This window comes from Oryctolagus cuniculus, chromosome 9, assembly GCF_051225735.1.
Source record: "Oryctolagus cuniculus isolate XC-2025 breed Fujian yellow rabbit chromosome 9, ASM5122573v1, whole genome shotgun sequence".
In the NCBI taxonomy this organism is placed as follows: Eukaryota; Metazoa; Chordata; class Mammalia; order Lagomorpha; family Leporidae; genus Oryctolagus; species Oryctolagus cuniculus.
In genome coordinates, this window is record NC_142875.1 from 126,747,245 (window position 1) to 126,771,301 (window position 24,057).

Here is a 24,057-nt window from a genome sequence, read left to right on the forward strand (position 1 = left end):
AGGCAGTGTGGAATTCTGTCTTGCTCTGAGCCTCACCAGGTGCCAGGCTCGATCGAGTCTGTCACCTGGCACTGTGTGCATCAGGTGTCTACACAATGCTAAGGCAGATAGCAAGGCTCCATCCATGAGCCCTGTGTGGTGCTGATTTTCCTACCCCTTCCCCAGTGGTTAGTCTTCGACAGCTGCCAGCGCTTGTTGCAACAGTGGTGGTCACAGTTTCTTGGACACCGGAGTGTGAGGAGGGTCCAAAATCTCAGACTGCAGGTACTTGCCTGAGGGCAGGGTATCAGACCCTGTCTGGCTTCTAGTGTGGCAGGCCTGCTACTGCTTTTCTGTTTGTCTCCCCATAGCAGAACGCGTGGAATAGTTCTGCAACCTTCAGTGCTTGGAGCTAGGGGAAGGCAAATTCTATTCTGCCATCCTTTTTGAAAAAATACATATGTGAGAGGTGGAGTTACAAAGAGCCATCCTCCATCCACTGGTTTGCTCCCCCGGTGGCTGCAATGGCTGGACTTGGGCCAGGCCGTTTGTGCAGGTCTCCCCCATGGGTAGAGGGGCACAAGCACTTTGGCCATCTTCTGCTTTCCCTGGCACATTAGCAGTGGAGTGAACCAGTGCCCCTATCAGATGCTGACATGGCAGCCTGAGGCTTGGCACAGTACGCCACCGTGCTGGCTCCATCCAGGTGTCTTATTTATACCACTGCGCAATTTTAAGAGTGGAGGAAGCGTGCTGAGAGCCCACAGTGCTGGGGTCTAGCATGATCTATGCGGATGGTCAGTCAGCTGTCATCTCACTTCACCTCCCCTGGTGCTGTTTCTTCTGGCTTTCGCTGATGCAATAGCATGGGTAAGTGGGTTACTAGGTGCTTGTAAGATGTTGATTTGGTTGTAGAATATGGTCAAAGACCAACATCATGGATTCTGGCATGGTAGGGGCTGTTTTTCATTTACCATGTAACCTAGACATGTTAGAAAGCTGCTGTGCCTGTTTGAGAACAGGCTCAAGCCTTCAAGTGCAGGGTTTTGCAGTAGTGGCATCTCTACAGTTGTGAGAAAAACTGTGTGTGGTTGCAGCGCAGTGAGACATAAGAATGTTAGGTAAGGATAGCACTAGATGTGAAGACCTGGGGAACAAATATGAGTAGCCTCAAATAAAAGCACTTAGATTTTTCCATTATAAAAACCTTTCCCACTGTCATTGCGGTTGAAGAGGTACCTCGATTCCAGTGTTGGCAGAGGGGATACTGTGTGTATCAGTTGCCCGTTGAAGGGACCCTCCCCACTTAAGTGTTATCAGTGTGTTCCAGGTCCTGCTGTGTGCTCCCAGGACAACAAGAACACAGGCTCTGCCTTGAGTACTTACAAGAATACCACTGCTATAAACTGAAGCATGCACCAGATTTGCTTATATGTAAATACAGGGTTTAGGTCTCTGTCTGCCTGTGCACTAACACTGAGACCCAGCATGCAGGGCTGGTTTGAGTGCTCCTGGTTGTGTTTCCCTTCATTCTTAGCCACACACCCGCACACTGAAAAGTCCCAGTGTTTGTTACCCTTACACGACGTGGTCTTCATTTTTGCTGCTCTTTGCCCACTGAACTCTCTGCACAGAGGCCAACTCATTCCAAATCCCATGCTGCCTCATCGATGATGACTGCTGTATTGTAGAATTCCTGCCTGCAATTTTTAATTTGTTGCTTATTTGGAAGGGAGAGTTGAACCCAGAAATGTGCTGTCTGCTGAGTGACTCTCCCAGGGGCTCTAAGAGCCAGAGCTGGGCCAAGAGGAAGCAAGGATCCAGGAGTTGCAGCTGGATCTGCATGCGTGGCCGAGGCCCAGGCCCTTGGGCCTGCCTTCCCGAGTTCTTCAGCAGGGAACGGGAGCACTTGTCACAAACACCAGGTCCTGCATGGAAGGTTAGTGTCACAGACGACAATGCTGGCCCAAAGTTTCTGCTTTTATTATTTTTTTTGCTTGCTAGATTAAGGTTATATTATATATATATATATATATATACACATAAATGTAATACAGGTCTACTACTTCATTCTCTTTAAAATCAGTCTTTTTCAAAGATAATACATGTACCACCATTCAATCTCATGAAGGACCATCTTCTTCAAAGATGTACCAAGCACACCAGATCCCAAATCTGCGCTTGTGCCAGTATTTCTGGAAAGCACAAATGCTGAAATATGAAGTATGAGTTTTTTTAAAGATGTATTTAATTGCAGGAGTTACACAAAGAGGAGAGGCAGAGCGAAAGAGAGCGCTTCAGTCTGCTAGTTCACTCCCCGTTTCGCCACTACAGCTGGCGCTGCACTCATCTGAAGCCAGGAGCTTCTTCTGGGTCTCCCATGTGGGTGCAGGGGCCCAAGGACTTGGGCCAACTTCTACTGCTTTCCTAGGCCATGGCAGAGAGCTGGATTGCAAGTGGAGCAGCTGAGACCTGAACCCGCGTCCACATGGGATGCTGGCCCTGCAGGCGGCAGCTATGCCACAGCACCGGCCCTGAAGTGTGTGCTTTTAAAACACACATTGCTAAGTAGCTTCATTTTTTGAAAAAAAACAAGGCTGCATGTCAACTTAAAGCTACATAGTTTGCCTAGAAATTAAAATTGTCAAGAATTGTAAATATTCATGCCCTGAATCCAGCATGTCTCCATTCGGGAAATTTATCCTAAGGCTATCCTCCTGTACACATCTTTGCAGTTCTAGGATTATCAGCCCAGCATTATTTAAATTTTAAAAAGGAAACTTATTTTTACAAGAATTGTGGTTAATCTACAATGTAGCCACTGGGATTGTAGTTCAAAATATGAAACAATGCTGATGAGTGAAAAAATAATGTACTTATGACAAATTGCAAGTGTTAACTATTTACACATACATATACACAAACGAGCGAAATATGCCCAAATGTTTACAGATGGGAAACTGACTTACGTAACAAAGACGATGTCTCAGTCCCAGCCCCCGAAAATAAACGACACTTTATCAGTCTCTAGGTGCTTGAGCTACATTGGATGTTGCTTAGTGGAAAGCAAGGTCTTCGGAGAACAGGAAAAAGGCAGAAGGTAAGGACAGAAAGGCTGAATAAAAAGGGTACAATTTACTGTAACTGCTGTGGGTGTTAGAACCACGGAGGCAGGAACCCAAGGATGTCTGAATGGTACCAAAATTGAAAGCATGAAGTTTTTAAGCAGGTTTAAGACCAGAATGCAACAATCAATGCCATCAAATTTCAGAGAATTTCAAATGAAAACCAATACCACGCATCATACCCCAAAGAAAATGCAATACGGAGGTGCCGACTTAGCCTAGCATGTACAGGATCTGTGTGCTGAAAACTTCAAGAGTCTGGTGAAGGTAAGTTCTATTTCAGGATTGGAAGAATCCACAAAGATTCAGTTGTCTCCCAATTGAGCTAGAGCTTTGGCACCAGTCTTAGGATAATTAGATGGAAAAACATCAGCCTAGGAATGGCTAAAGCTGCACCAAGTCAGTTCCTGCTACAGTCTGTAGTCAGTCCTCCAGACAGGGGGACAGTGATGGAGAGGTGCACAGCTACAGCAGTGTGGTACAGAACATGGATGAGTGACTGTGCTGACTCTGTTCCTGATTTCTTCCAGAAACAGCAGTGGCATGTCAGCAGAAGGAAGAGAGGAGAAGGCAAGATGAATGCCCAGCTGTCCACAGGAAGCAAATCACCATGTGCTGTGTTCCAAAGGTAACTTCGTCCAAATACTACGCTTATCATAGGAAGAGAGAATAGGAGAGTAGATACTACTGTAAATGAGGACACCATCTTTCATAATTAATAAGTCTTTGCATTGAGGATTTAAATCTTTCTTCATTGCATTAAGCAGTATGGTTAATATCATACAATGGTTGCTGAAAGTTGTGTGACAATGTCTCTCAAGGAAACGGCTGGGGGTTGTATGGACATTGCATTGAAAGGCAAAATCCCTGATATAATTTATCAGAATTTAGAATTAAGATACCAACATTCCATTTGTAGTAACTTTCCCAGGTACTCCTGAATAGATGGACGTCTGAATAGTACCTTAATAGGGATGACATTTTGTGATTTATCTAAGTCAATAACATTGTAAGACAAAGAAAATGAGACTAGGATTCCTTGGAAGTTGCTGCTTGACAGCAGATACTTCTACTATACAATGTATTTCTGGAGACCCTGAAAACAGAAGCTCTTAGGTTTGAATGATGGGGTGTGTGTAATGGTCTCAACCCTCTCGCAACTTCTAGAAGACCAATGTTAAAAATAAAAATCTGACTTAATACTAAGGAAAGACATTGCAGGTAATGTGCCAATGTCACATTTAGACAAGATTCAGATAAATTAATATACAGATGGGGTGGTTACAGAGGCAGAGGGCAATGTCTGAGCACATCACCTCTAGCTGTAGGGCTGCTCAGAGTCTGATGTGATGACCAGACATTATTTCTCTTTAACGTACAATTAGAAAGGCTCCCCATCTGGTTCCTTACACATATGAAAGCAGCTTTCGAGACCTAGTGGTAAGTGCAATGGCAAAGCATCGTTCAATCAGGGGGAGCTGTGAGCCGTGCTGCAGCCTCAAATCCTCTACACCACGCAGACCTGAAGGTATAGGGCCCTTCCACCACAGCAGCTGTACCGCTGAAGCATGGAGACCATCACAGTAATGCTGCTCTGACCTTCTCATTAGAAATCAGTCAGCAATTAGACTCCCACTTGGTCTAAATAGGCCAACGTCCAGCATTATTGATGTAAGTGAACACCCAGATCCTGGATGGGATCATCTCCTGTGCCTGGGGAAACAGAGGAAAATGGCGTAAGTACTTCCTGCACCCATGTGTGAGACCAGAATGGAGTTGGTGATGCGTGGCTCAGAACAGCCTGTTGTAGCCATCGGGAGAGTGAACCGTGTATAGAAGCGGTCACTCCAGCAATGTCGTTTTTTTAGACGTTTAAAACTAGAATTTGTTAAGATGAAACGTTATTATTATTCATCTATTAATTGAGCAAGTCCATAAAGGTAATCCATTAAGGTAAAAACTCAGCAGAGGGAGGGTACTTTAAAAAGTTCAAGGTAAATGAATTACAATTTTTTTTTTTTTGACAGGCAGAGTGGACAGTGAGAGAGAGAGACAGAAAGGTCTTCCTTTCCGTTGGTTCACCCCCCAGTGGCCGCTGTGGCCAGTGCGCTCCGTCAATCCGAAGCCAGGAGCCAAGTGCTGCTCCTGGTCTCCCATGTGGGTGCAGGGCCCAAGGACCTGGGCCATCCTCCACTGCACTCCCGGGCCACAGCAGAGAGCTGGCCTGGAAGAGGAGAAACTGGACCTAGAACCCGGTGTGCCGGCACCGCAAGGCGGAGGATTAGCTTAGTGAGCTGCGGTGCCAGCCAGGGTAAATGAATTTTGAAGTTTATTTGAAATCGAAGCATATTGAAGTCTATATGAACATGTTTATTAGGAGAAACTGCTTTGCTTTCAACAACGTTTTTACAGAAAACTGTACCCTTTTGTCGCTCCCCCTCTTCGTGGAGGAACGACACAGGACCCTGCGCTGTTCTTTCGTCTGCTCGGCCCTCCCCGGGTTTGCTGCTGGTTCTTCCCGGGTTGGCTACTGTCCCTTCCACCTCCGTGGAAGGGCGGTTCCCCCTGCCACATTCCCCACTTCCGCAGGGGAGCGGCACACCGCCGGCCGGCTCTCTCGGGGGCTGCACAGGTGTTCCCCTTAGATGTTCCTGGTGCATGCCGTCTCTCTCCTCCTTTATAGTCCTCCTCCGCCAATCCCAACTCGGCTGCCCACACGCCGAGCACGCTGCTCTCCAATCAGGAGCAAGTCCTACAGTTTATTGGTTGAACTGGAGGCAGCTGTGCGGAAGCTGTTTACTTCTCTCCCAGCGCCATATTGTGGGAGAGCAGATGCATAGAATAAGTCTTAATTCCAGTAACTCAGTCCAGTCCGGGCTGCTCCCCACACCTTTTATGTATGCAAAAAAGCCATCAAAGACTTCTGCAGTAAGTCATCTCAGAGCTTTGGACTGTTTGTAGATGAATAATAATTTTATCAGCAGTCAGGTTACCAAAAGGCAGAGGGTCTGTTAAGAGACAAACAGAAGAACACTACAGACAAAGAAGGCACATTTGGTAAGCATGCTTTATGCAACTCATCATCTCACCTGGAGGGTGTGGAGGCTCACTGGGCTCTGACTCAGCAGCTTTCATACCCTTATATTGAAAGTCTGTGCATGATAACTCTTCAGTTAGTCACTCATATTAAGATCTGTTGAGTTTGCAAATTGGATAAGTAGTAACAAAACTTTTTTGGGGGGTAGAGGTAGTCACTTAGTAGAAGAGATGTGATACTAAGACAATGAAAGCTGCAGTTCTGTGTCAAATTGACTGTCCCAGACTGGATCAAATAGCAAAAACTGTTGAGTTTATCATTTCTTAAAAATATGTGCAAACACGCACAGTTACGTCAGATGATCCATCTGGATGGCCCGTCTCATGCCTCAGGCAAAGTTTTGAAGTGAGAAACATCCTGTTTTCTGTGTCACAGTAAGAGGACTGCTGGTGATCCTCAAGCCAGTGCTGCCCAGTTTCCACTTCCAACTTCATTCAGAACCCACTTTAGTAAACTGTTTGCAAAATTGCATACCGTGCATAGGCAGCTGCATATCCACACTGCTCTCCTGCTTTTGCTTCTGAGTCAGCCCTTCTCAGATACGGTGAAAGCCTTTTTCTCCCACTCCCTCGTCAGCATTTAAAGATGCAGCAGTGACCTGCCATGCAGGATACACTCCGTAACTAAAGTCCCTCTGTGGTTAGACATAGGTGACAGAGAGCACATACGTGACATGAAGCTACAAACTCTTAACACGAATGGAGCAATACTCTAGACTTATACGATGGAACTCATTCAGCCCAGTGCTCACAGGGAGAAGACTGAGTCATATCACAGGACATGAAATGCAACCTCATTTACATAGCCATCTAGCATCCTCAGGAGGGAAGACATTTTCTTTTGGTCAAGATAACTGGACAGAATCATCTTTACTATTTCAGAAAGATAAAGTGCTCCTGATACTGACAAGACATTTGTTGTAATTTAAGTTCTCCACACATAAGAGTTTTCTTGAAGGCATAGCTCAGTCTAAGACTAATGGGGAATATTAATCTCTGCATTATTCTTACATTGAAAGGAACTGGTGAACTGCAAATGACTATTTGGAGGGTGCTTTGACATTAAGGAAAAGGATTCCGAGTAGAGCTGACACACATCCTGGAAAGTCTACAGTAATGTAGGTGGATGAGTGGTTCTGGGCCCACAACTCCTGTAGCCCTTGATATTCACTCAAGGGCTCAGCCTTCGGGGCTTGGTTTCTCAAGCAGTCTAAGACGGAACAAGTACGAAGTCATGTTGGGGCTGTTTTTGCTTCCAGAACCCTACTCTCCATACTCCTTTCTCCTGATGCATTTTCTCCCAAACACATGGTACAGAAGTGAGAACTGCTCTATTACAGCTGCTCATTTCGTAAGAAATTCTGACCTACTTTGCCTTGGGGGAGGTGCGAGGGTGTCTTGTTTTTTTGACAGGCAGAGTGGACAGTGAGAGAGAGACAGAAAGGTCTTCCTTTTGCCGTTGGTTCACCCTCCAATGGCCACCGCGGGTGGCGCGCTGCGGCCGGCGCACTGTGCTGATCCGATGGCAGGAGCCAGGTGCTTCTCCTGGTCTCCCATGGGGTGCAGGGCCCAAGTACTCGGGCCATCCTCCACTTCACTCCCAGGCCACAGCAGAGAGCTGGCCTGGAAGAGGGGCAACCGGGACAGAATCTGGCGCCCCGACTGGGACTGGAACCCGGTGTGCCGGTGCTACTAGGCGGAGGATTAGCCTATTGAGCTGTGGCGCCGGCCAGAGGGTGTCTTCTTATAAGACCTTCATTTCAGACAGGATTTTTCCCTTGCACCCAGGCTCAAGGAATGAGGCACAGAGAGGCCAATAAGATTGTGAACCAGCAATCCTAGCTGACTGTCCTCACTCATCTGAGTAGCACTAGGTGATACCGTTCTACCCACACTTTGACATAATAGTCCTATCTTACAAAATGTGGTCTGCATAAAAACCTCAAACCCAGGGTGCGGAGAGCTTCTACACAGGAGAACACATAGAGGTTCTTGGAGAGCAGCACTCAGAGAGGACATGAAAGCTTCCTGCCCCTTCTGCTGTACCTCATCCTCTGCATCTCTTTATCCATGAACACGGGTCCTTGATGTCTGTGGGCTGCTGGAGCCAACTAGCATAACCCAGGGAAGGGAGTGTGGGAACCCCAACTTAGAGCCAATCGGAGGTACTGGTAACATTGCCCTGAGACTGGAGATGGGCTTGGAAAGGCAGGGAGCAGTCTTGCAGAGTGAACTCTACCTGTGAGATCGTACTGTCAGAACTGCACGCTCCCTGGAGCAGGAAAGGCTCTACCCGTTGGGGGATCACAGAAGTAACCTGTGTTGTGAGCATGGGGAGAAACGCAGTCAGTCTGCTTCTGTATGCTCAGAAGCGGGGGACAACCACAGGTGCAGGGCTGATTTTCCTAGTCAACTATCAGTGACCGAATGCAGGGCCTCCGGCTTGCTGGCACAGATTCTGTAGGCACACTGCTGGTTTGGAGCAGCTTTGCCATTTATGCACCTCATGGCCTGGGGCTAATTTACTTAGCTTCTGTGTCCCAATGTTCTCATTTGTGAGAGGGAGATAGAAATAAGTACTTAAATGAAATTGCATCGATTAGTGTTCAGAAATTATATTTGTTAATGTGCCATCAAGTCTTGCTGAGGTTTGTTTATCAGACAGATGGTCTCTGCATAGTTGAAGAATCAGTGGCCGAACGAACGCGGCATGGGGTCTTTAACATGCCACACGCAACTGATCTCATTTCATTTTTTAAAAGAGCTAATTAGATGGTGACTAGGGGGAAGAGGATACACTTAATGAATCTTGACTTCAGTGAAGCACTTCAAGTGTCTTATGATGTCCCTGGGAACAGATAGAAGATGGCAAACTCGATAATTAGATGCCCGGAAGTTCCACGGCTGATTTAACCATCCAAGAAATGTTAACCGGGAGGACAGAAACGAAGGGCGTGAAAATGGTTCCAGCCCTGGTTCTTCCGAGTGTGGTATTTCTGGTAATGACTTAGAACTACAGAGAACACATTTATGAAGTCTATACTTTCAAGACAGAGATGCTGGAGGATGGGCCAGTTTAAGTATAGACTCGTAGAGGTCATTCCATTTGACCTCCTACTGAGTTCCCTTTTAAAATAACCCTCAAATAGGACTATTTTCTGCCTTGAAGTAAGTGCTCATCTTGCTGTGAAAAGCAAACAGTGTCACAATTCCAGGATGGGGAGCGCAGTGGCCGAGACTACAGAGCGCTTGGGTTGGAATTCTCCTTTCTCTATTTATCGCCTTTGTTACTGGGGACTAGTTATTCAGCACTCTTTTTCTTTGACTGCAAAATAGATAGATCTTTAATAAGAGTTATACAGACAGAGGAGAGAGAGAGAGGGAGACAGAGTTCTTTGATCCGTTGGTTCACTCGCAATTGGCTGCAACAGTCAGAGCTGGGCTGATCTGAAGCCAGGAGCTTCTTCCGGGTCTCCCACGTGGGCGCAGGGGCCCAAGGACTTGGACCATCTTCCACTGCTCTCCTAGGCCACAGCAGAGAGCTGGATTGAAAGAAGAGCAGCCAGGACTAGAACTGGCACCCATATGGGATGCTGGTGCTTCAGACCAGGGCTTTAACCCAGGGCTTTAAGCCCCATCATTGAGCATTCTTGTCACGTGCTTTGCTAACCTACCACTGTAGGATTAAGAGGATTCAGAATTCTCAGTTCTTAGCATGACGCCTTCAATACTGTTAAACATTTGGTATTAAGTAGACACCTTTCAGGAGAAGAAGCTTCATACATGACCTCAAAGCCTCCATAAGAGAATTACGTAAGTATTTTAAGAGAATTCCAATCCTGTCTCCTTCATTCTCCCAGATAAGTATGCCCAGATTAGGTACACCCTTCAGCATCTTGGTGATTGTTCTGCGGATGCATTCAAGCTTGACACTGTTTCCAAATCAGGGGGCCGGCACTGTGGCGCAGCAGGTAAATCCTCTGCAGGCGGCACCAGCATCAGAACTGGGAGTCAGTTCTAGTCCCGGCTGCTCCACTTGCCATCCAGCTCTCTGCTATGGCCTGGGAGGGCAGTGGAAGGTGGATCAAATGCTTGGGCCCCTGCACCCACATGGGAGACCATGAGGAAGTTCCTGGCTCCTGGCTTCAGATTGGCACAGATCTGGTCTTTGCAGCCATCTGGGGAGTGACCCAGTGGAAGGAAGGAACTTTCTCTGTCTCTCCCTCTCACTGCAACTCTACCTCTCAAAAAATCTTAAAAAAATATGGAAGAGTGACAGCATTACGAAAACCTTAAGGTTGTAGACAGCCATAGAATGATGCAACTGGAAGCTTATGGAGTATAACTGTCACCCAAAACCCCTTGATGGTGAGGGTCTTGTGAACTGAACTAGCAATGCCAGCTAAATGTGAACTGTGATTCTCTGGGTCTTTCCTATCAGTACCCTGAATTTATAACCATTTCACATCTGTATAGTTTTCATTTCAAACATGCTACTTTCTAAATCATTTCCTCTGTGCCTGCAACTCTGAATATTTGTGTTCAACTTGTTTGATACCATCATGCCCTTCCTTCATTGATCCCATAAACTATCTAAATCCATTGCAAAGGGAAAAAGAAGTAGGTAAATAGAGGTTTGGGGTCTTGTTTTGACTAAAAAATTGATTAAATAGAAAACTGTGTAATAAAGGATAACTAAAGGAAACTTGTGAGAAGCTGAATAGTTTCATGTCACTAACATGGTAGAGTTTGATCGGTAGCAGGAACAGAGAGCAGACCGGAGAGAAAGCCCTGAGCAGCCCCACCTCCGCCACTGGCCTAGTTACCGTCACACCCCGGGAGGAGCCGCAGCTGCCGCCGCTGGCCCCAGTCACCGCCACCACAACCATGAGCCGCGAGGCTGAGACCCAGCGTCACTGAAACCAAGCCCAGCACCAGGGGCAGTGGCACAGGGAGGCCTCCCATCGGCAGCGCCTGCCGGCGGGGACAAGAAGCTCATCGCAACAAAGGTTTTGGGGACAGGAAAATGGTTCAATGTAAGGAACAGACATGGTTTCATCAGCAGGACTGACACCAAGGAAGACGTATTTGTACCCCAGACTGCCATAAAGAAGAATAACCCCCAGGAAGTCCCTCGGCAGTGCAGGAGATGGAGAGACTGTGGAGTCTGATGTTGTTGAAGGAGAAAGGGGCGGGGGGGAGGCAGCAAATGTCACAGGCCCTGGTGGAGTTCCAGTGCAAAGCAGTAAACCATTACAGACGCTACCCACATCATAGGGTCCTCCACGCAATGACCTGCATGATGACCACAGCAGTGAGAGTGGGGAAAAGAATGAGGGGTTGGAGAGTGTGCCCAACGGCCAGGCCCCACCTTACTACATGCGGAGACCCTTTGGGTGTCGACCACAGTACTCCAACCCTCCTGTGCAGGGAGAAGTGAGGGAAGGTGCTGACCACCAGGGTGCAGGAGAACAAGGCTGACCAGTGAGACAGAATGTGTATCGGGGTTGAAGCCCACGATTCCACAGAGGTCCTCCTCTCCATTGAGGTCCTCTCCAGGCTGTCACAGAAGATAAGGAAAACCAAGGAGAGGAGACCCAGGGCCACAGCCACCTCAGCGTTGGTACCGCCGCAACTTCAACTACCGACGCAGATGCCCCTAAACTACAAGGTGGCCAAGAGACAAAAGCAGCCGATCCACCAGCTGAGAATTCGTCCACTCCTGAGGCTGAGCAGGGCGGGGCTGAGTACAAGCTGCCTTAACATCTCTCCCACCATCCGGTTTAGTCATCCAACAAGAAGTGAATATGAGATTCCAGCAATCAGGAATGAACAAAAGATTGGAGCTGAAGACCCTAAGTGCTTGCTTTTTGCCCATTGACCAGATTACCAGAACTGATTACCAGAACTGTCTGCATTATCTATGCAGCATGAGGTTTTTATTACTTTTACCTACAGATGTCTCTTTTTGGTAACGACAAACATTTTTTTTTTTTAAAAAGCCTGGTTTTTAAAGGTTTTAAAAGGTTTTTAAGTTGTTGCATATCTGGTCAGGTTGAGAATTGTAAAAACTTCAACATACTGCAAGCACTTGTTAATAAAGTCTTCAATTAAAAAAAAAATTTGTACCACGTCCCTTTCCTGTCCTCCCTCACTGTGAATGTCACCTCCAACTGCTCAACAGACACTGGCATCCCCATTGTCACATCTCAGTGCGTGTTCTGCTCCCTCAGGAAGTACTCTCAGTCCTGTCTGCAAGTCTCTCTATCACCTGTTTTCCATTACTGTCACCCTCCTAAGACAGCATCATCTTTTTTTTCCAGTATTTTATTTATTTGACAGGTGGAAAGGGACAGAGAGAGGTCTTCCATCTGCTGGCTCACTCCCCAATCGGCCGCAACAGCTGGAGCTGCACCAATCTGAAGCCAGAAGCTTCTCCCGGGTCTCCCACACGGGCATAGGGGGCTAAGGACTGGGGCCATCTTCCACCACTTTCCCAGGCCACACCAGAGAGCTGGGTCGGCAGTGAAGCAGCCGAGACCAGAACCGGTGCCCATATGGGATGCCGGCACCACAGGCAGAGGATTAACCCCCTGTACCACAGCGCCGGCCCCTGCAACATGTATTTCCTGGCAGGACTAATGGAATGTTCCAGGGCTGTGCTGCTGTACATATGGCTTGAAATATGGCAATGGCCACTTTAATTTTCATGTGAATTCCCAATGGGTCGGATATGCAGGTCTACACTACCACAATATCCCAATGACTGTTGATTAATTCATCCTATTTCTGCACACAGCAGCCAGACAAGCCCTCAAATGAGTCCCCTGACAAAACCTTTCATGACCTGTTACAAAGAAATAAAATCCTAGCTTAGTACCTCGGCATGAGCTGCACGGTTGGGTCAAGCTCCCCCACCATTTTCCACACTGTTCTCGCCCAAACTCCAGCCCATCTGGCAGTTCCCTCAGGGACTAAGCTCTTCCCACTTTGACCATGCATTTATGATGTGTCAGGCAATGCCTACGCACTGGGGATACAGAAATGATAAACTTTCCTAAGTAGAATTTTTTTATATCTCTTCGGCCAGAATAAATCAATACATATACTCTTTAAGAGCCAAAAACCAAAGGTCAAAGGTGGCTCTTCAGATGATGGGATGAAGAACACAGCCCTGAAGGGATGAAGAACACAGCCCTGAAGGGTTGAAGAAGTGACCTGAGGTCACCTTGGACTAGAGACAGAATGTGCCTGTGTACTCTGAGAAATAGACGGCAACAAGAAGCTTGATAGAGCTACTTGTTCCTTCCACCACAGGAGGACCCAGAGAGGAGGCACCATTCCTGCAAAGGCTGTGGCTGCCTGAACAGGCTCACACACGACAAAGCACTTTCTCACCAGCTGGGAAAGTAGCCATGGGCTCTGTATTCAACAATTCAAAAGCCCTTCTTGAAACTGCCTGTGGGAGGTGCCATCATGGCATAGCAGGTAAAGCTGCCCCTAGGGAGGCGAGCATCCCACATGGGTGCTTCTAATCCACTTCAGATCCAGCCTGGGACTAGCAGTGGAAGATGGTCCAGTGTGTGGGACCCTGCCACTACCTGTGAGACCTGGATGAAGCTCCTGGATCCTGGGTTCCACGTGGCCCAGCCTTAGGGCCATCTCGGAGATGACCCAGCAGATGGACGAAGTCCATCTTTGTATTTCAGACTTTAAAAAAAAGGCATGTCTCACTAAGATGAAATAGCATGATCTCACAAACAGAAATGGAAATTCTCTCACTTTCACATTGCTTTCCACACCTTGCAGAATGACTCAAAGATTCAGTCTGCTAATAGGCCCACTCTAACAGCACTTTACAAATACGTCTGCCAGTTTTCCAGACCTTGAGCTTCTATTCTCTGCAATGAGAAACACATTCTACTTGTTCCCCTACAGGCATGTTCCTGGAGACTTGGGCTGATGGACGTCAGGAAGAGTTGGGGTACAGAGACCGATGCTATGCAGACTTCGTCTTAAGGATAACTAGTATCTTGGACTTTACATCGTCTCCTCCTCCCTGCTGCACTTGTTTTAGAATACGTAACAGTAACCAAAGTCACTGGTAAGAAAGCAGCTGTGGAACTTCAAGGAGACACGTTGAAATTATTGGTGTTATAAATCCTGGAGTATCAGAGAGGTCCTTTGAAAGGATAGCATCTCAGTGCTGGGGGTGGGGGTGGGGAGAAGTGGGATGCAATAGTGATTTACAACATCCTTGCAAAGCTTTCCTTCTAGAAATCAGTCTCAGACCATGACCTTGAGTCCAAAAAGGCCCCATCTACTATGAGGATGAAATCTGGTGCCATGGATATTGAGTAAATGAAACCTAACATATTACCCCTAGAGGAAAACGAAATTAAACTGCACACTAATGGTAAGATAATATACACATCAGCTAAAATTCAAGACAATCTGTGATTATTGGGGAAAAAAATGAGTCCACCTTTGGCTCATCCATTGTATTCAATACTGCTTGTGATTGCAACAAAGTCTCTAATGAGAAATCCTGGGCAACTGATTACATTGCTCCCAGAGCTAGCGTACCTGTGTTGTATAAATCTTTAGTGCCATTAACACAGCCCATTTAAGAAACATCCACTTATTAGTAACCTGGATTGCTGATCTAGTCCATCGCAAGTGTGGACATTCTTCTGTTATGAAGTCTCTGTTCACCGCCTTCATTTCATTTCCTCCTATAGAATAAAAAGCCCAAGTGCAGCCGGCGCCGTGGCTCAATAGGCTAATCCTCCACCTTGCGGCGCCGGCACACCGGGTTCTAGTCCCGGTTGGGGCGCCGGATTCTGTCCCGGTTGCCCCTCTTCCAGGCCAGCTCTCTGCTATGGCCAGGGAGTGCAGTGGAGGATGGCCCAGGTGCTTGGGCCCTGCACCCCATGGGAGACCAGGAAAAGCACCTGGCTCCTGGCTCCTGCCAGGATCAGCGCGGTGCGCCGGCTGCAGCGGCGGCCATTGGAGGGTGAACCAACGGCAAAGGAAGACCTTTCTCTCTCTGTCTCTCTCTCTCACTGTCCACTCTGCCTGTCAAAAAAAAAAAAAAAAAAAAAAAGCCCAAGTGCCATTCAGCACATTGGCATAAAGATTAAGACAATTGAGAGGTGTGATCGCAACACACTAGGAAATCAAATCCACCATTTGGATATCGTGGAGACAAGAAAGGAAAGTACTCAACACAGTCATCAGGAAGCTGAGTGACTTCTTGAATTTTACTGCTGTAAACTAGGACATTGACACCTACACCGTAGGGGCTGGCACTGTGGCCTAGTGGGTAAAGCCACCACCTGCAGTGCCGGCATCCCAGATGGGCGCCAGTTCAATACCTGGCTGCTCCACTTCTCATCCAGCTCCCTCGTAATGGCTTGGGAAAGCAGCAGAAGATGGCCCATGTCCTTGGGCCCCTGCACCCACACGGGAGACCCGGAAGAAGCTCCTGGCTCTGGATGGGCCCAGCTCTGCTCATTGCAGCCATCTGGGGAGTAAGCCAGCAAATAGAAGATTTTCTGCCTCTCTCCCCGCCCCGCCTGTAACTCTTTCAAATAAAACCCAAAAACCTCAATTGTAGTAAATTTATTTTACTTTCTAAGTAACTGTATTACTTTCTAACACTCTGTACCCCTGGTTTCTGATATCAGTGCATAGGGCTTAAATGACTGCTTTTAAAAAACTGAACTTCTGACCAGTGCTGCAGCTCACTAGGCTAATCCTCCGCCTGCATTGCCGGACACTGGATTCTAGTCCCGGTTGGGATGCCAGATTCTGTCCCGGTTGCCCCTCTTCCAGGCCAGCTCTCTGCTGTGGCCAGGGACCGCAGTGGAGGATGGCCCAAGTGCTTGGGCCCTGCACCCCATGGGAGACCAGGAGAAGCACCTGGCTCCTGCCTTCGGATCAGCACGGTGTACTGGCCGCAGTGCACCGGCCGTGGCGGCCATTGGAGGGTGAACCAATGGCAAAGGAAGACCTTTCTTTCTGTCTCTGTCTCACTGTCCACTCTGCCTGTCACAACAAAACAAAACAAAACAAAACAAAAACAAACAACTTAATGGCAACTGCTTTCTGCATGATACATTGCATCTCTAAGCTGCCTTGGCTCTATTCAGAAGAATGCTCAACAAACCCTATGTTTCAGTAATCTAGTGTGCACTAGCACATAAACCAGCCTTCAAATTCTTTAAGGAGCTTACTTTTAATATACTGAGGAAATTAGTTCCAACAGAAAAGCACTTATAGTTTTTATGCTACTGGTACAAATTCTGTACTGAATTGTAATACTCCAAGTAACAGGGAAAATAGAGAAAATATTTACACATTGTAGCAACAAAGACTTTCATCAATCTTCTGCTTCATAGAGGTTTACCCTGAGGCACCAGAGTACAGAGGTACACTTGCAGTATTCATATTCTCTTCTACAAAAGCTGACCGATGTATTCGTTGAGTAACCAGATTGTAGCTATGTGTTTCCAGGGTTTTCTTATTGAACAAAATATGCATAAACAAATGGAGAGGAGACAGCAATGACCTTAGCAGAAATATGTGAAGAACACATCAAGGAAAACTCTTCTGTGGCCACAGTGACACTGTATGTGAAAGGTAACTTGTAACAGACCCTTGAGGGTCGAATCATAGTCAGTCTCCTTCCCCTAATTTCCCTAGGTGCCCCCTCCACTTTTCAAAAGGAATTCACTGACCTGAGGGACTAACATGGCTGTTCTACAGTGTCCTACCTACCAGGCTCATGAAGCATTTTTCTTCTTTAATAGGCAGCGTATTCATGGCCACTACTGTCTCAAGGGGTTTAAGAAAGTCCCCAACCCAGGCAGGTCAAGTCCAGGTTTGCAGTACATCCCAAGTACCACCTGAGTGTAACGCACCTCCCAACCTACTCCCAAGCCCACTGAAACCCACCTGGCTACCCTAAAGATAACCTGAAGAGCATAGCATCACTGACCAATCCAAAGGTGGCACTTTGCATAACCAACCAACCAGAAGCTTGGACCCAATTTAACTTTGATCTGTCAGCCCACTTTCAATCAGCAATAACTTTCACCCCTGTACACCTCTCCAGGAGCCTAGGCATTCAGACAGATCTGCCCAGTTCCTTGCTGTGTACTTTGCTAATAAATACCTACTTTCTTCCACCTTCCCATGGTCAAAGATTGTTTTTCTTTTTTTTTTGCACATTTACTGTGCAAACCCAATTTTGGGGTTCCATGGCAACTCCTCTAACTAGTTGCAGGGGGAAGTTCTGCAAACACAAAGGGGAAAAAAAAAAAAAAAAAACATTTCCATCACCCCTGACACCAGATGGGTAGAGATTCCTTTACATTATCACTTTTTGGCCTACAATGCAGTTTAATTATCTCGCACACAACAATTGCACCATCCCCTAATTTCGTTCACTTCTGACCCCAACTGGGCTTAGAACTGAACCCATGAGTTACGCGCTCCATCTCCTAGGACTGCACCCCACTTCAGATGCAATTGCGAAGCTCAGGTTTTCACCTGCATTACTGCCGGGCTACAGAACGCACGTTTCCACAGCCTCTTCCTCAGATTTCATGATTTGCTACAAGGACTTGCAGAATGCAGGGATGTGCTCGGCTTGGATTTACCACCTGACTACAAAGGGGACAACTCGGGAACACTCACGTGAAAGAGAAGCTGGGGCACAGAGCTTCAGTGACCTCACTGGACACAGCCCCCTCCCTGTACCTTCGTAAGTTCACCAGGCCCTCTGCTCCCTGTCCCTTTGGGCATAAATGGGGGTTGTGTTACATATTCATGATTGCTCACAGAATTTGCCACTGGAGACTAGGCCAATTTCCAGCTCCTCTCCTTGAGAGGTTTGGGGAGGAGGTTATTTAACTTTCAATCCTCTACAAACTGGTTGACCCCTCAGGCAACCAATACCCCTAGCCCCATTCCACAGGCTTCTTAAAAGTCACCTGTCATTAACAAACTCAGCTGTGGTTGAAATGGGCTACTTCTGGGTAATAGACATTCTTTCTTTCTTTCTTTCTTTCTTTCTTTTTTTTTTTTTTTTTTTTTTTTTGACAGGCAGAGTGGACAGTGAGAGAGAGAGACAGAGAGAAAGGTCTTCCTTTGCCATTGGGTCACCCTCCAATGGCTGCTGCGGCTGGTGCACCGCGCTGATCCGAAGCCAGGAGCCAGGTGCTTCTCCTGGTCTCCCATGGGGTGCAGGGCCCAAGCACTTGGGTCATCCTCCACTGCACTCCCGGGCCACAGCAGAGAGCTGGCCTGGAAGAGGGGCAACTGGGACAGAATCCGGCGCCCCGACTGGGACTAGAACCCGGGTTGCTGGCGCCGCAAGGCGGAGGATTAGCCTAGTGAGCCGCGGCGCCAGCCTAGACACTCATTCTTAGCACTTAGGAAATCACAAAGATTTTTGGAGCTCGGACTGCAGATGATCAAATAGGCATATATTTCTTATTACATGACAATTAGAGGGAATATTTTTCCTCCCCTATACCTCAAGTCTTACAAATGTAATTATAGGTTTATGAAATACTATAATTATGAAATACTCATAAAATTGAGGTAGTGGAGAGAAGATAGTGAATTTACTATGATTGTACTTCAAAATGTTCATGGAAAAATACAAAGGCAATATACATTTCTCAGGAACATTGTGAATATCCTCCTGTTTGCTATGAACAGAAATGCACTTCACTACCACTGTAAATTATAATTGACAGTGGCTACTACTCTTCTTCTCCTGCCCCCTTATCTATTTCTTGCTTCGTCCTGACCTTTGGCTACTCAGACATCCATAGCAGAGGCAACAGGCAAACAGTCCCATCTTTTCTTCTATGCAGCACCGTTACCCAGACAGACAGGCTTGGCTTCCTTTAAGCTCTCTAGTATGTATTTTCTTTAGTTCTCCAAACCATATCATGATTCAGTGCAAGGCAACATGCTTTACAAGGCAAGACATGCAAAAACCCGAGTTATTCTTAAAGATAGTGCGTTTTCAGCAAGAGCGGGTGCAGCCTTGTTCAGGAACTGCAGACCTCCGTGCTCGTGAACATTTCCTTTAGGGCAAACGGAAATAGGCTGATGTGCCCATTTCTGAGATGCTAATGTAAATCCAGGAGAAAAAGCACAGTGGTTCATCAACTGCTGGATTCACAGTCAGCTCTGCTGATCCCCTACCTACTCAAGAGTGACATTGCCATTTGGGTCTTTCCTTGGAAAACAAACGAACAAAACAACAAAGAAACCAAAAAAAAGCAGCCCTACATCCCCTTCCTCTACGCTGGCAACTCATTGCATTTCTGGGCAGCCGAGATTCAGAACCCAAATGTTCTGATCCACAACAAACACATCTGTATGCAAGCCTCTCTGTAGTGTAACGTCACTCTCACAAAGACAGCATTTTGCAAGCACCATCTTTTTTAACCATTTATACATTGGAAAGGCAGAGTTAGAGCAAAGGAGGGAGACAGACCTTTCCTGTGGGATCACTCCCCGAATGGGCAGGCCACACCAGGAGCGACGTTCCAGTCTCCCACGTGGGTTCTACGGGTTACAGCACTTGGGCCATCTTTCTCTGCCTTCCCAGCTCCATCGGTAGGCAGCTGGATCCCAAGCGCAGCAGCCACAGTTTGAAGCACTGCTCATTTGGGAAGCTGCCATTGCAGGCAGGGGCTTCACCCACTGCTCTATGGCATGGGCACCCAAACCAACCCCTCTTAGCCGTGTTTGGAAGCCATAATTTTTCCTGATTTGTAAGTGAAATTATCCACAAAGTTTTTTAACCCATCCAAGTTTCAAACAACTTTCCATACTTAAACAGTAACATATTCCCTACTACTTATTAAAAATACCTCAGTACAAATACCTGTAATGGAAATCATGCTAATTATCCCTTCTCAATACTTACTCATGTATTGAATTATGGAGGTAGCAATTTTAACATTGTAACTACTTCTAATATTCAGAGGACTAATTAAGAAGGTATGGTAAAACCAGTCTTGTACCATCAAATTCATCCACCATTATTAAGAGTAGCTCAGTATGATTCCATACTCATCTAAGTATCGCCTCAGAAAGACAACAGCTGATGACAGAATGCACAATTACTGTACTATCTACATCCTAGCTATAAGGGCATTTCAAAAAGTTTATAGAAAATTGCCGCTCCCCCTCTTCATGGAGGAACGACACTAAACCCTGCTTAGGCTTCATATCTGAGTCACGGCACCATTATGTCACTCTCCCTCTTCGCAGAGGAACGACACAGGACCCTGCGCTGTTCTTTCGTCTGCTCGGCCCTTCCCGGGTTTGCTGCTGGTTCTTCCCGGGTTGGCTACCGTCCTTCCACCTCCATGGAAGGGCGGTTTCCCCTGCCACTTTCCCCACTTCCGCGGGGGAGCGGCATACCGCCGGCCGGCTCTCTCGGGGGCTGCTCAGGTGTTCCCTTTAGATGTTCCTGGTGCATGTTGTCTCTCTCCTCCTTTATAGTCTTCTTCCACCAATCCCAACTCTGCTACCCACACGCAGAGTACGCTGCTCTCCTCCAATCAGGAGCAGGATCAGCTCCTGCAGGTCATCACTCAAGTTGGCGAGAGGCAGCTGTATAGAAGCTTTTTACTCCTCTCCCAGCGCCATATTGTGGGAGAGCAGATGCATAGAATAAGTCTTTTTTTTTTTTTTTTTTTTTTTTTTTTTTTGGACAGGCAGAGTGGACAGTGAGAGAGAGAGACAGAGAGAAAGGTCTTCCTTTGCCGTTGGTTCACCCTCCAATGGCCGCCGCGGCCGGCGCGCTGCGGCCGGCGCACCGCGCTGATCCGATGGCAGGAGCCAGGAGCCAGGTGCTTTTTCCTGGTCTCCCATGGGGTGCAGGGCCCAAGCACCTGGGCCATCCTCCACTGCACTCCCTGGCCACAGCAGAGGGCTGGCCTGGAAGAGGGGCAACCGGGACAGAATCCGGCGCCCCGACCGGGACTAGAACCCGGTGTGCCGGCGCCGCTAGGTGGAGGATTAGCCTAGTGAGCCGCGGCGCCAGCCTAGAATAAGTCTTAATTCCAGTAACAGTCTAGTCCGAGTTGCTCCCCACAAAAATGACAAACTTCATTTATGTGAAATAACTGGATCTTCTTTCTTGAAAAAAAATTTATTTAGAAGGCAGAGTGACAGAAAGATCTTCCATCCACTGTTTCACTCTCCAAATGGCTACAATGACCAAGGCTGGATTGGTCCAAGGCCAGAAGCCCACAATTCCACCCATGTCTCTCCTGTAGGAGGCAAAGACCCAAGAACCTGGACCATCCTCTGCTGCTTTCCCATTATCATTAGTACGAACTGAATCTCAAGCAGAGTAGCCAGGATTTGAGTGGCTGCAGTAACGTAGTATCCTAGGGTTGCAAGGCATCGCTTTTACCACCATCCTGGCCCCTAGATTTTTATAACAAACATTTTCCACGAACCTTCCGATTCATCCTCGTACTTCTATTTCTTCCCACTATTTTTTTTTTCATCTGATAAATCACACATCTTACTATGGGTCACATCCCTACCAGAATATAAGCTTGGTATAGACAGAGTTTGTGTCTGGTTCCTAGTAGGTTCTCCACGAACACTTGGGAGGAGGGAAGGAGGGAAGAGATTTCATCTGAGGAGAAAAAAGGCAGCACCCTTAGTGCGCATTTTGGAATACATGGTGTAGAAATACTATCTCAAGAATGACCCAGTGCTTCCTGGTGGCAAGCAGACGTGAATGTGCTGTTCAACTGCTGGCCCCCCCAGGCAGCAACGTAACATTTTTCAACACAGAACACCACACAGGGCCAGTGAGGGCTACCTTTCCACAACGGCCCTGCTGCTCTGCTACTGTAATCTCAGCAGACGGAAAAGCTCCAAACGTCCAATGTGACAATTTCAATGGAAAGAAATGGCAGGTTGGGAGATTACAGGCCTCTCTCCATTGATCTACAATGAAGCCACGCATGGTTGTCAGTGTACTGCAATGACAAAGCTAAGCTTCCCCAGAAAATGTCCATGACGACAATTTGGTACATTTTCAAGTTAGTGCTAAAAACTGAAAAATACATTTTTAAAGGACATGGGTATGGAGTCACTTTATCAAGTGACGAAATACACTGCAATAAGATTAAAGTGGTAGGTTGCTTTTTAAATCAAGCAGGTTTCTGACCTCAGAATAGGGATGGAATTTTAAGCATTACATCAATGTAAGAAGTCAAAGATCAAAGTCATGTATGGATAGCTTTACATATTAAAATATTTTCTATCAACATATAAAAGCTAAAAACCAATATCCTCAGGACAAGCACCTGCAACTAATGACTAAGAAAAAATAACCTTATGTATAAGGCTCCTGCAAACCAGGGAAAGAAATACTCAAAATTTGTAACTGAACAAAGCGATAGAAATTAGTGAAAAATTCAAATAGTTACCAACATGAAAAAAATACACTCATTAATGATTTTACCCAATAACATTGCCTGTTACATTGACATATTCCGGCCGGCGCCATAGTACAGGTTAATCTTCCACCTGCAGCGCCAGCATCCCATATGGGTGCCACTTCTAGTCCTGGCTGCTCCACTTCCCGTCTGGCTCTCTGCTATGGCCTGGGAAAGCAGCAGAAGACGGCAAAAGTCCTTGGGCCCCTGCAGCAGCTTGGGAGACCCGGAAGAAGCTCCTGGCTTCTGGCTTCAGATCGGCACAGCTCTGGCTGTTTCAGCCATTTGGAGAGTGAACCAATGGAAGCAAGACCTTTCTCTCTGTCTGTCCCTCTCACTGTCTGTAACTTTACTTCTCAAACAGCAAATAAAATCTTTAAAAAAAAAAATAAAGGAAATTGACATATTAGGTTATGAGCCTGTCAAAAAGAAAAAAAAAAGAAAAAGAAAAAAACAATGCCATGCCCCAGTGATCACAGTGCAATCTCAGCCTGTCAGAATAATCTAGCAAAATTTTGTGTTAAAAAAATAAGTGAATATTTATGTAGGAACTGTTTCGCGTCCTTGGATAGTGTGCTCATCTAGAGGTACAAGGAGTCTTCAAAGAATTCATGATGCGTACTATGTAGACTACACATGGATTTCAGAACTTCGCACCCGTACCATTTAATTCATTTCCCTTCAACTTTCTGAGGTTCCCTTGCATATGGAAGGCAACAAGTAGCAAGGTGCCTTGAGAAGCTTTCATTTTTGATAAAGATTTCAGAAAGAGACCACGACACCCGATGAAATAACCCGTGTAATCGACAGCAGCTGTGGAAGGGCATGGATGGTATTTTTCACTGAGAAGGTCTCATGGAAGAGGTGACCATTCATGCGTCCTCTTATTATGCAGCTTTCTCGTGTCTGCCACTGTTTGAGGCACTGCGCTTCTTCAAGTTCCAGCCCTGATGAAGCTCACATTCAACAGGGCAGACAAACCACACACGTGCAAAGACCAAATGCACATGCTCCAAGACAACATGTGATCGCAATGGAGACCCGACAAGTGTGCAGGGGTGCGCAGCAGGTGATAGCCCTGACAGGGCTCATCAGCCTTCGAGCCCAGAACCTGAGAAGGAGCTCTGTGAAGGCTGCAGCAGACAGTGGCTCTGGGTGATGAGGCCAACGGCACAGCTGGCGGAGATGGAGACCAAAGATCCTTCCACGCGCTCAGATCACAATCCAGCCGCAAGGAAATCCGTGGAGCAGCTAAGGGAGAAATGACCAGACTGTGGGAAAGGATGTCCCAAGAGGGTAGCTCATTGGTCATTTAGCCTACATAAGTCTGTGTTTAAAAATAAGGTTGCTTTAAGGGC

The 24,057-nt window shown here is 46.9% G+C and overlaps 1 long non-coding RNA gene and 1 pseudogene across 4 annotated transcripts in view; one reads left to right on the forward strand and one right to left on the reverse strand.

Moving 5' to 3' along the window:
- Window positions 1–1,879: 1,879 nt before the first annotated feature.
- LOC149124763 (uncharacterized) overlaps window positions 1,880–24,057 on the reverse strand; it is a 69,297-nt gene continuing 47,119 nt past the window's right edge. Inside the window, exons 3-5 of one of the 4 annotated variants that reach the window (XR_016213665.1) lie at window positions 8,440–8,517; window positions 5,995–6,112; window positions 5,450–5,527 (exon numbers count right to left, since the gene is read on the reverse strand). This is a non-coding gene — a long non-coding RNA (uncharacterized LOC149124763). Of the gene's footprint in view, window positions 1,908–3,183; window positions 4,818–5,449; window positions 5,528–5,994; window positions 6,113–8,439; window positions 8,518–23,245; window positions 23,951–24,057 lie in introns of those variants that run through there. The other 3 variants (XR_016213669.1, XR_016213668.1, XR_016213667.1) reach the window with 3 other exon arrangements.
- LOC100353346 (Y-box-binding protein 1 pseudogene) lies at window positions 9,417–12,187 on the forward strand (annotated as a pseudogene).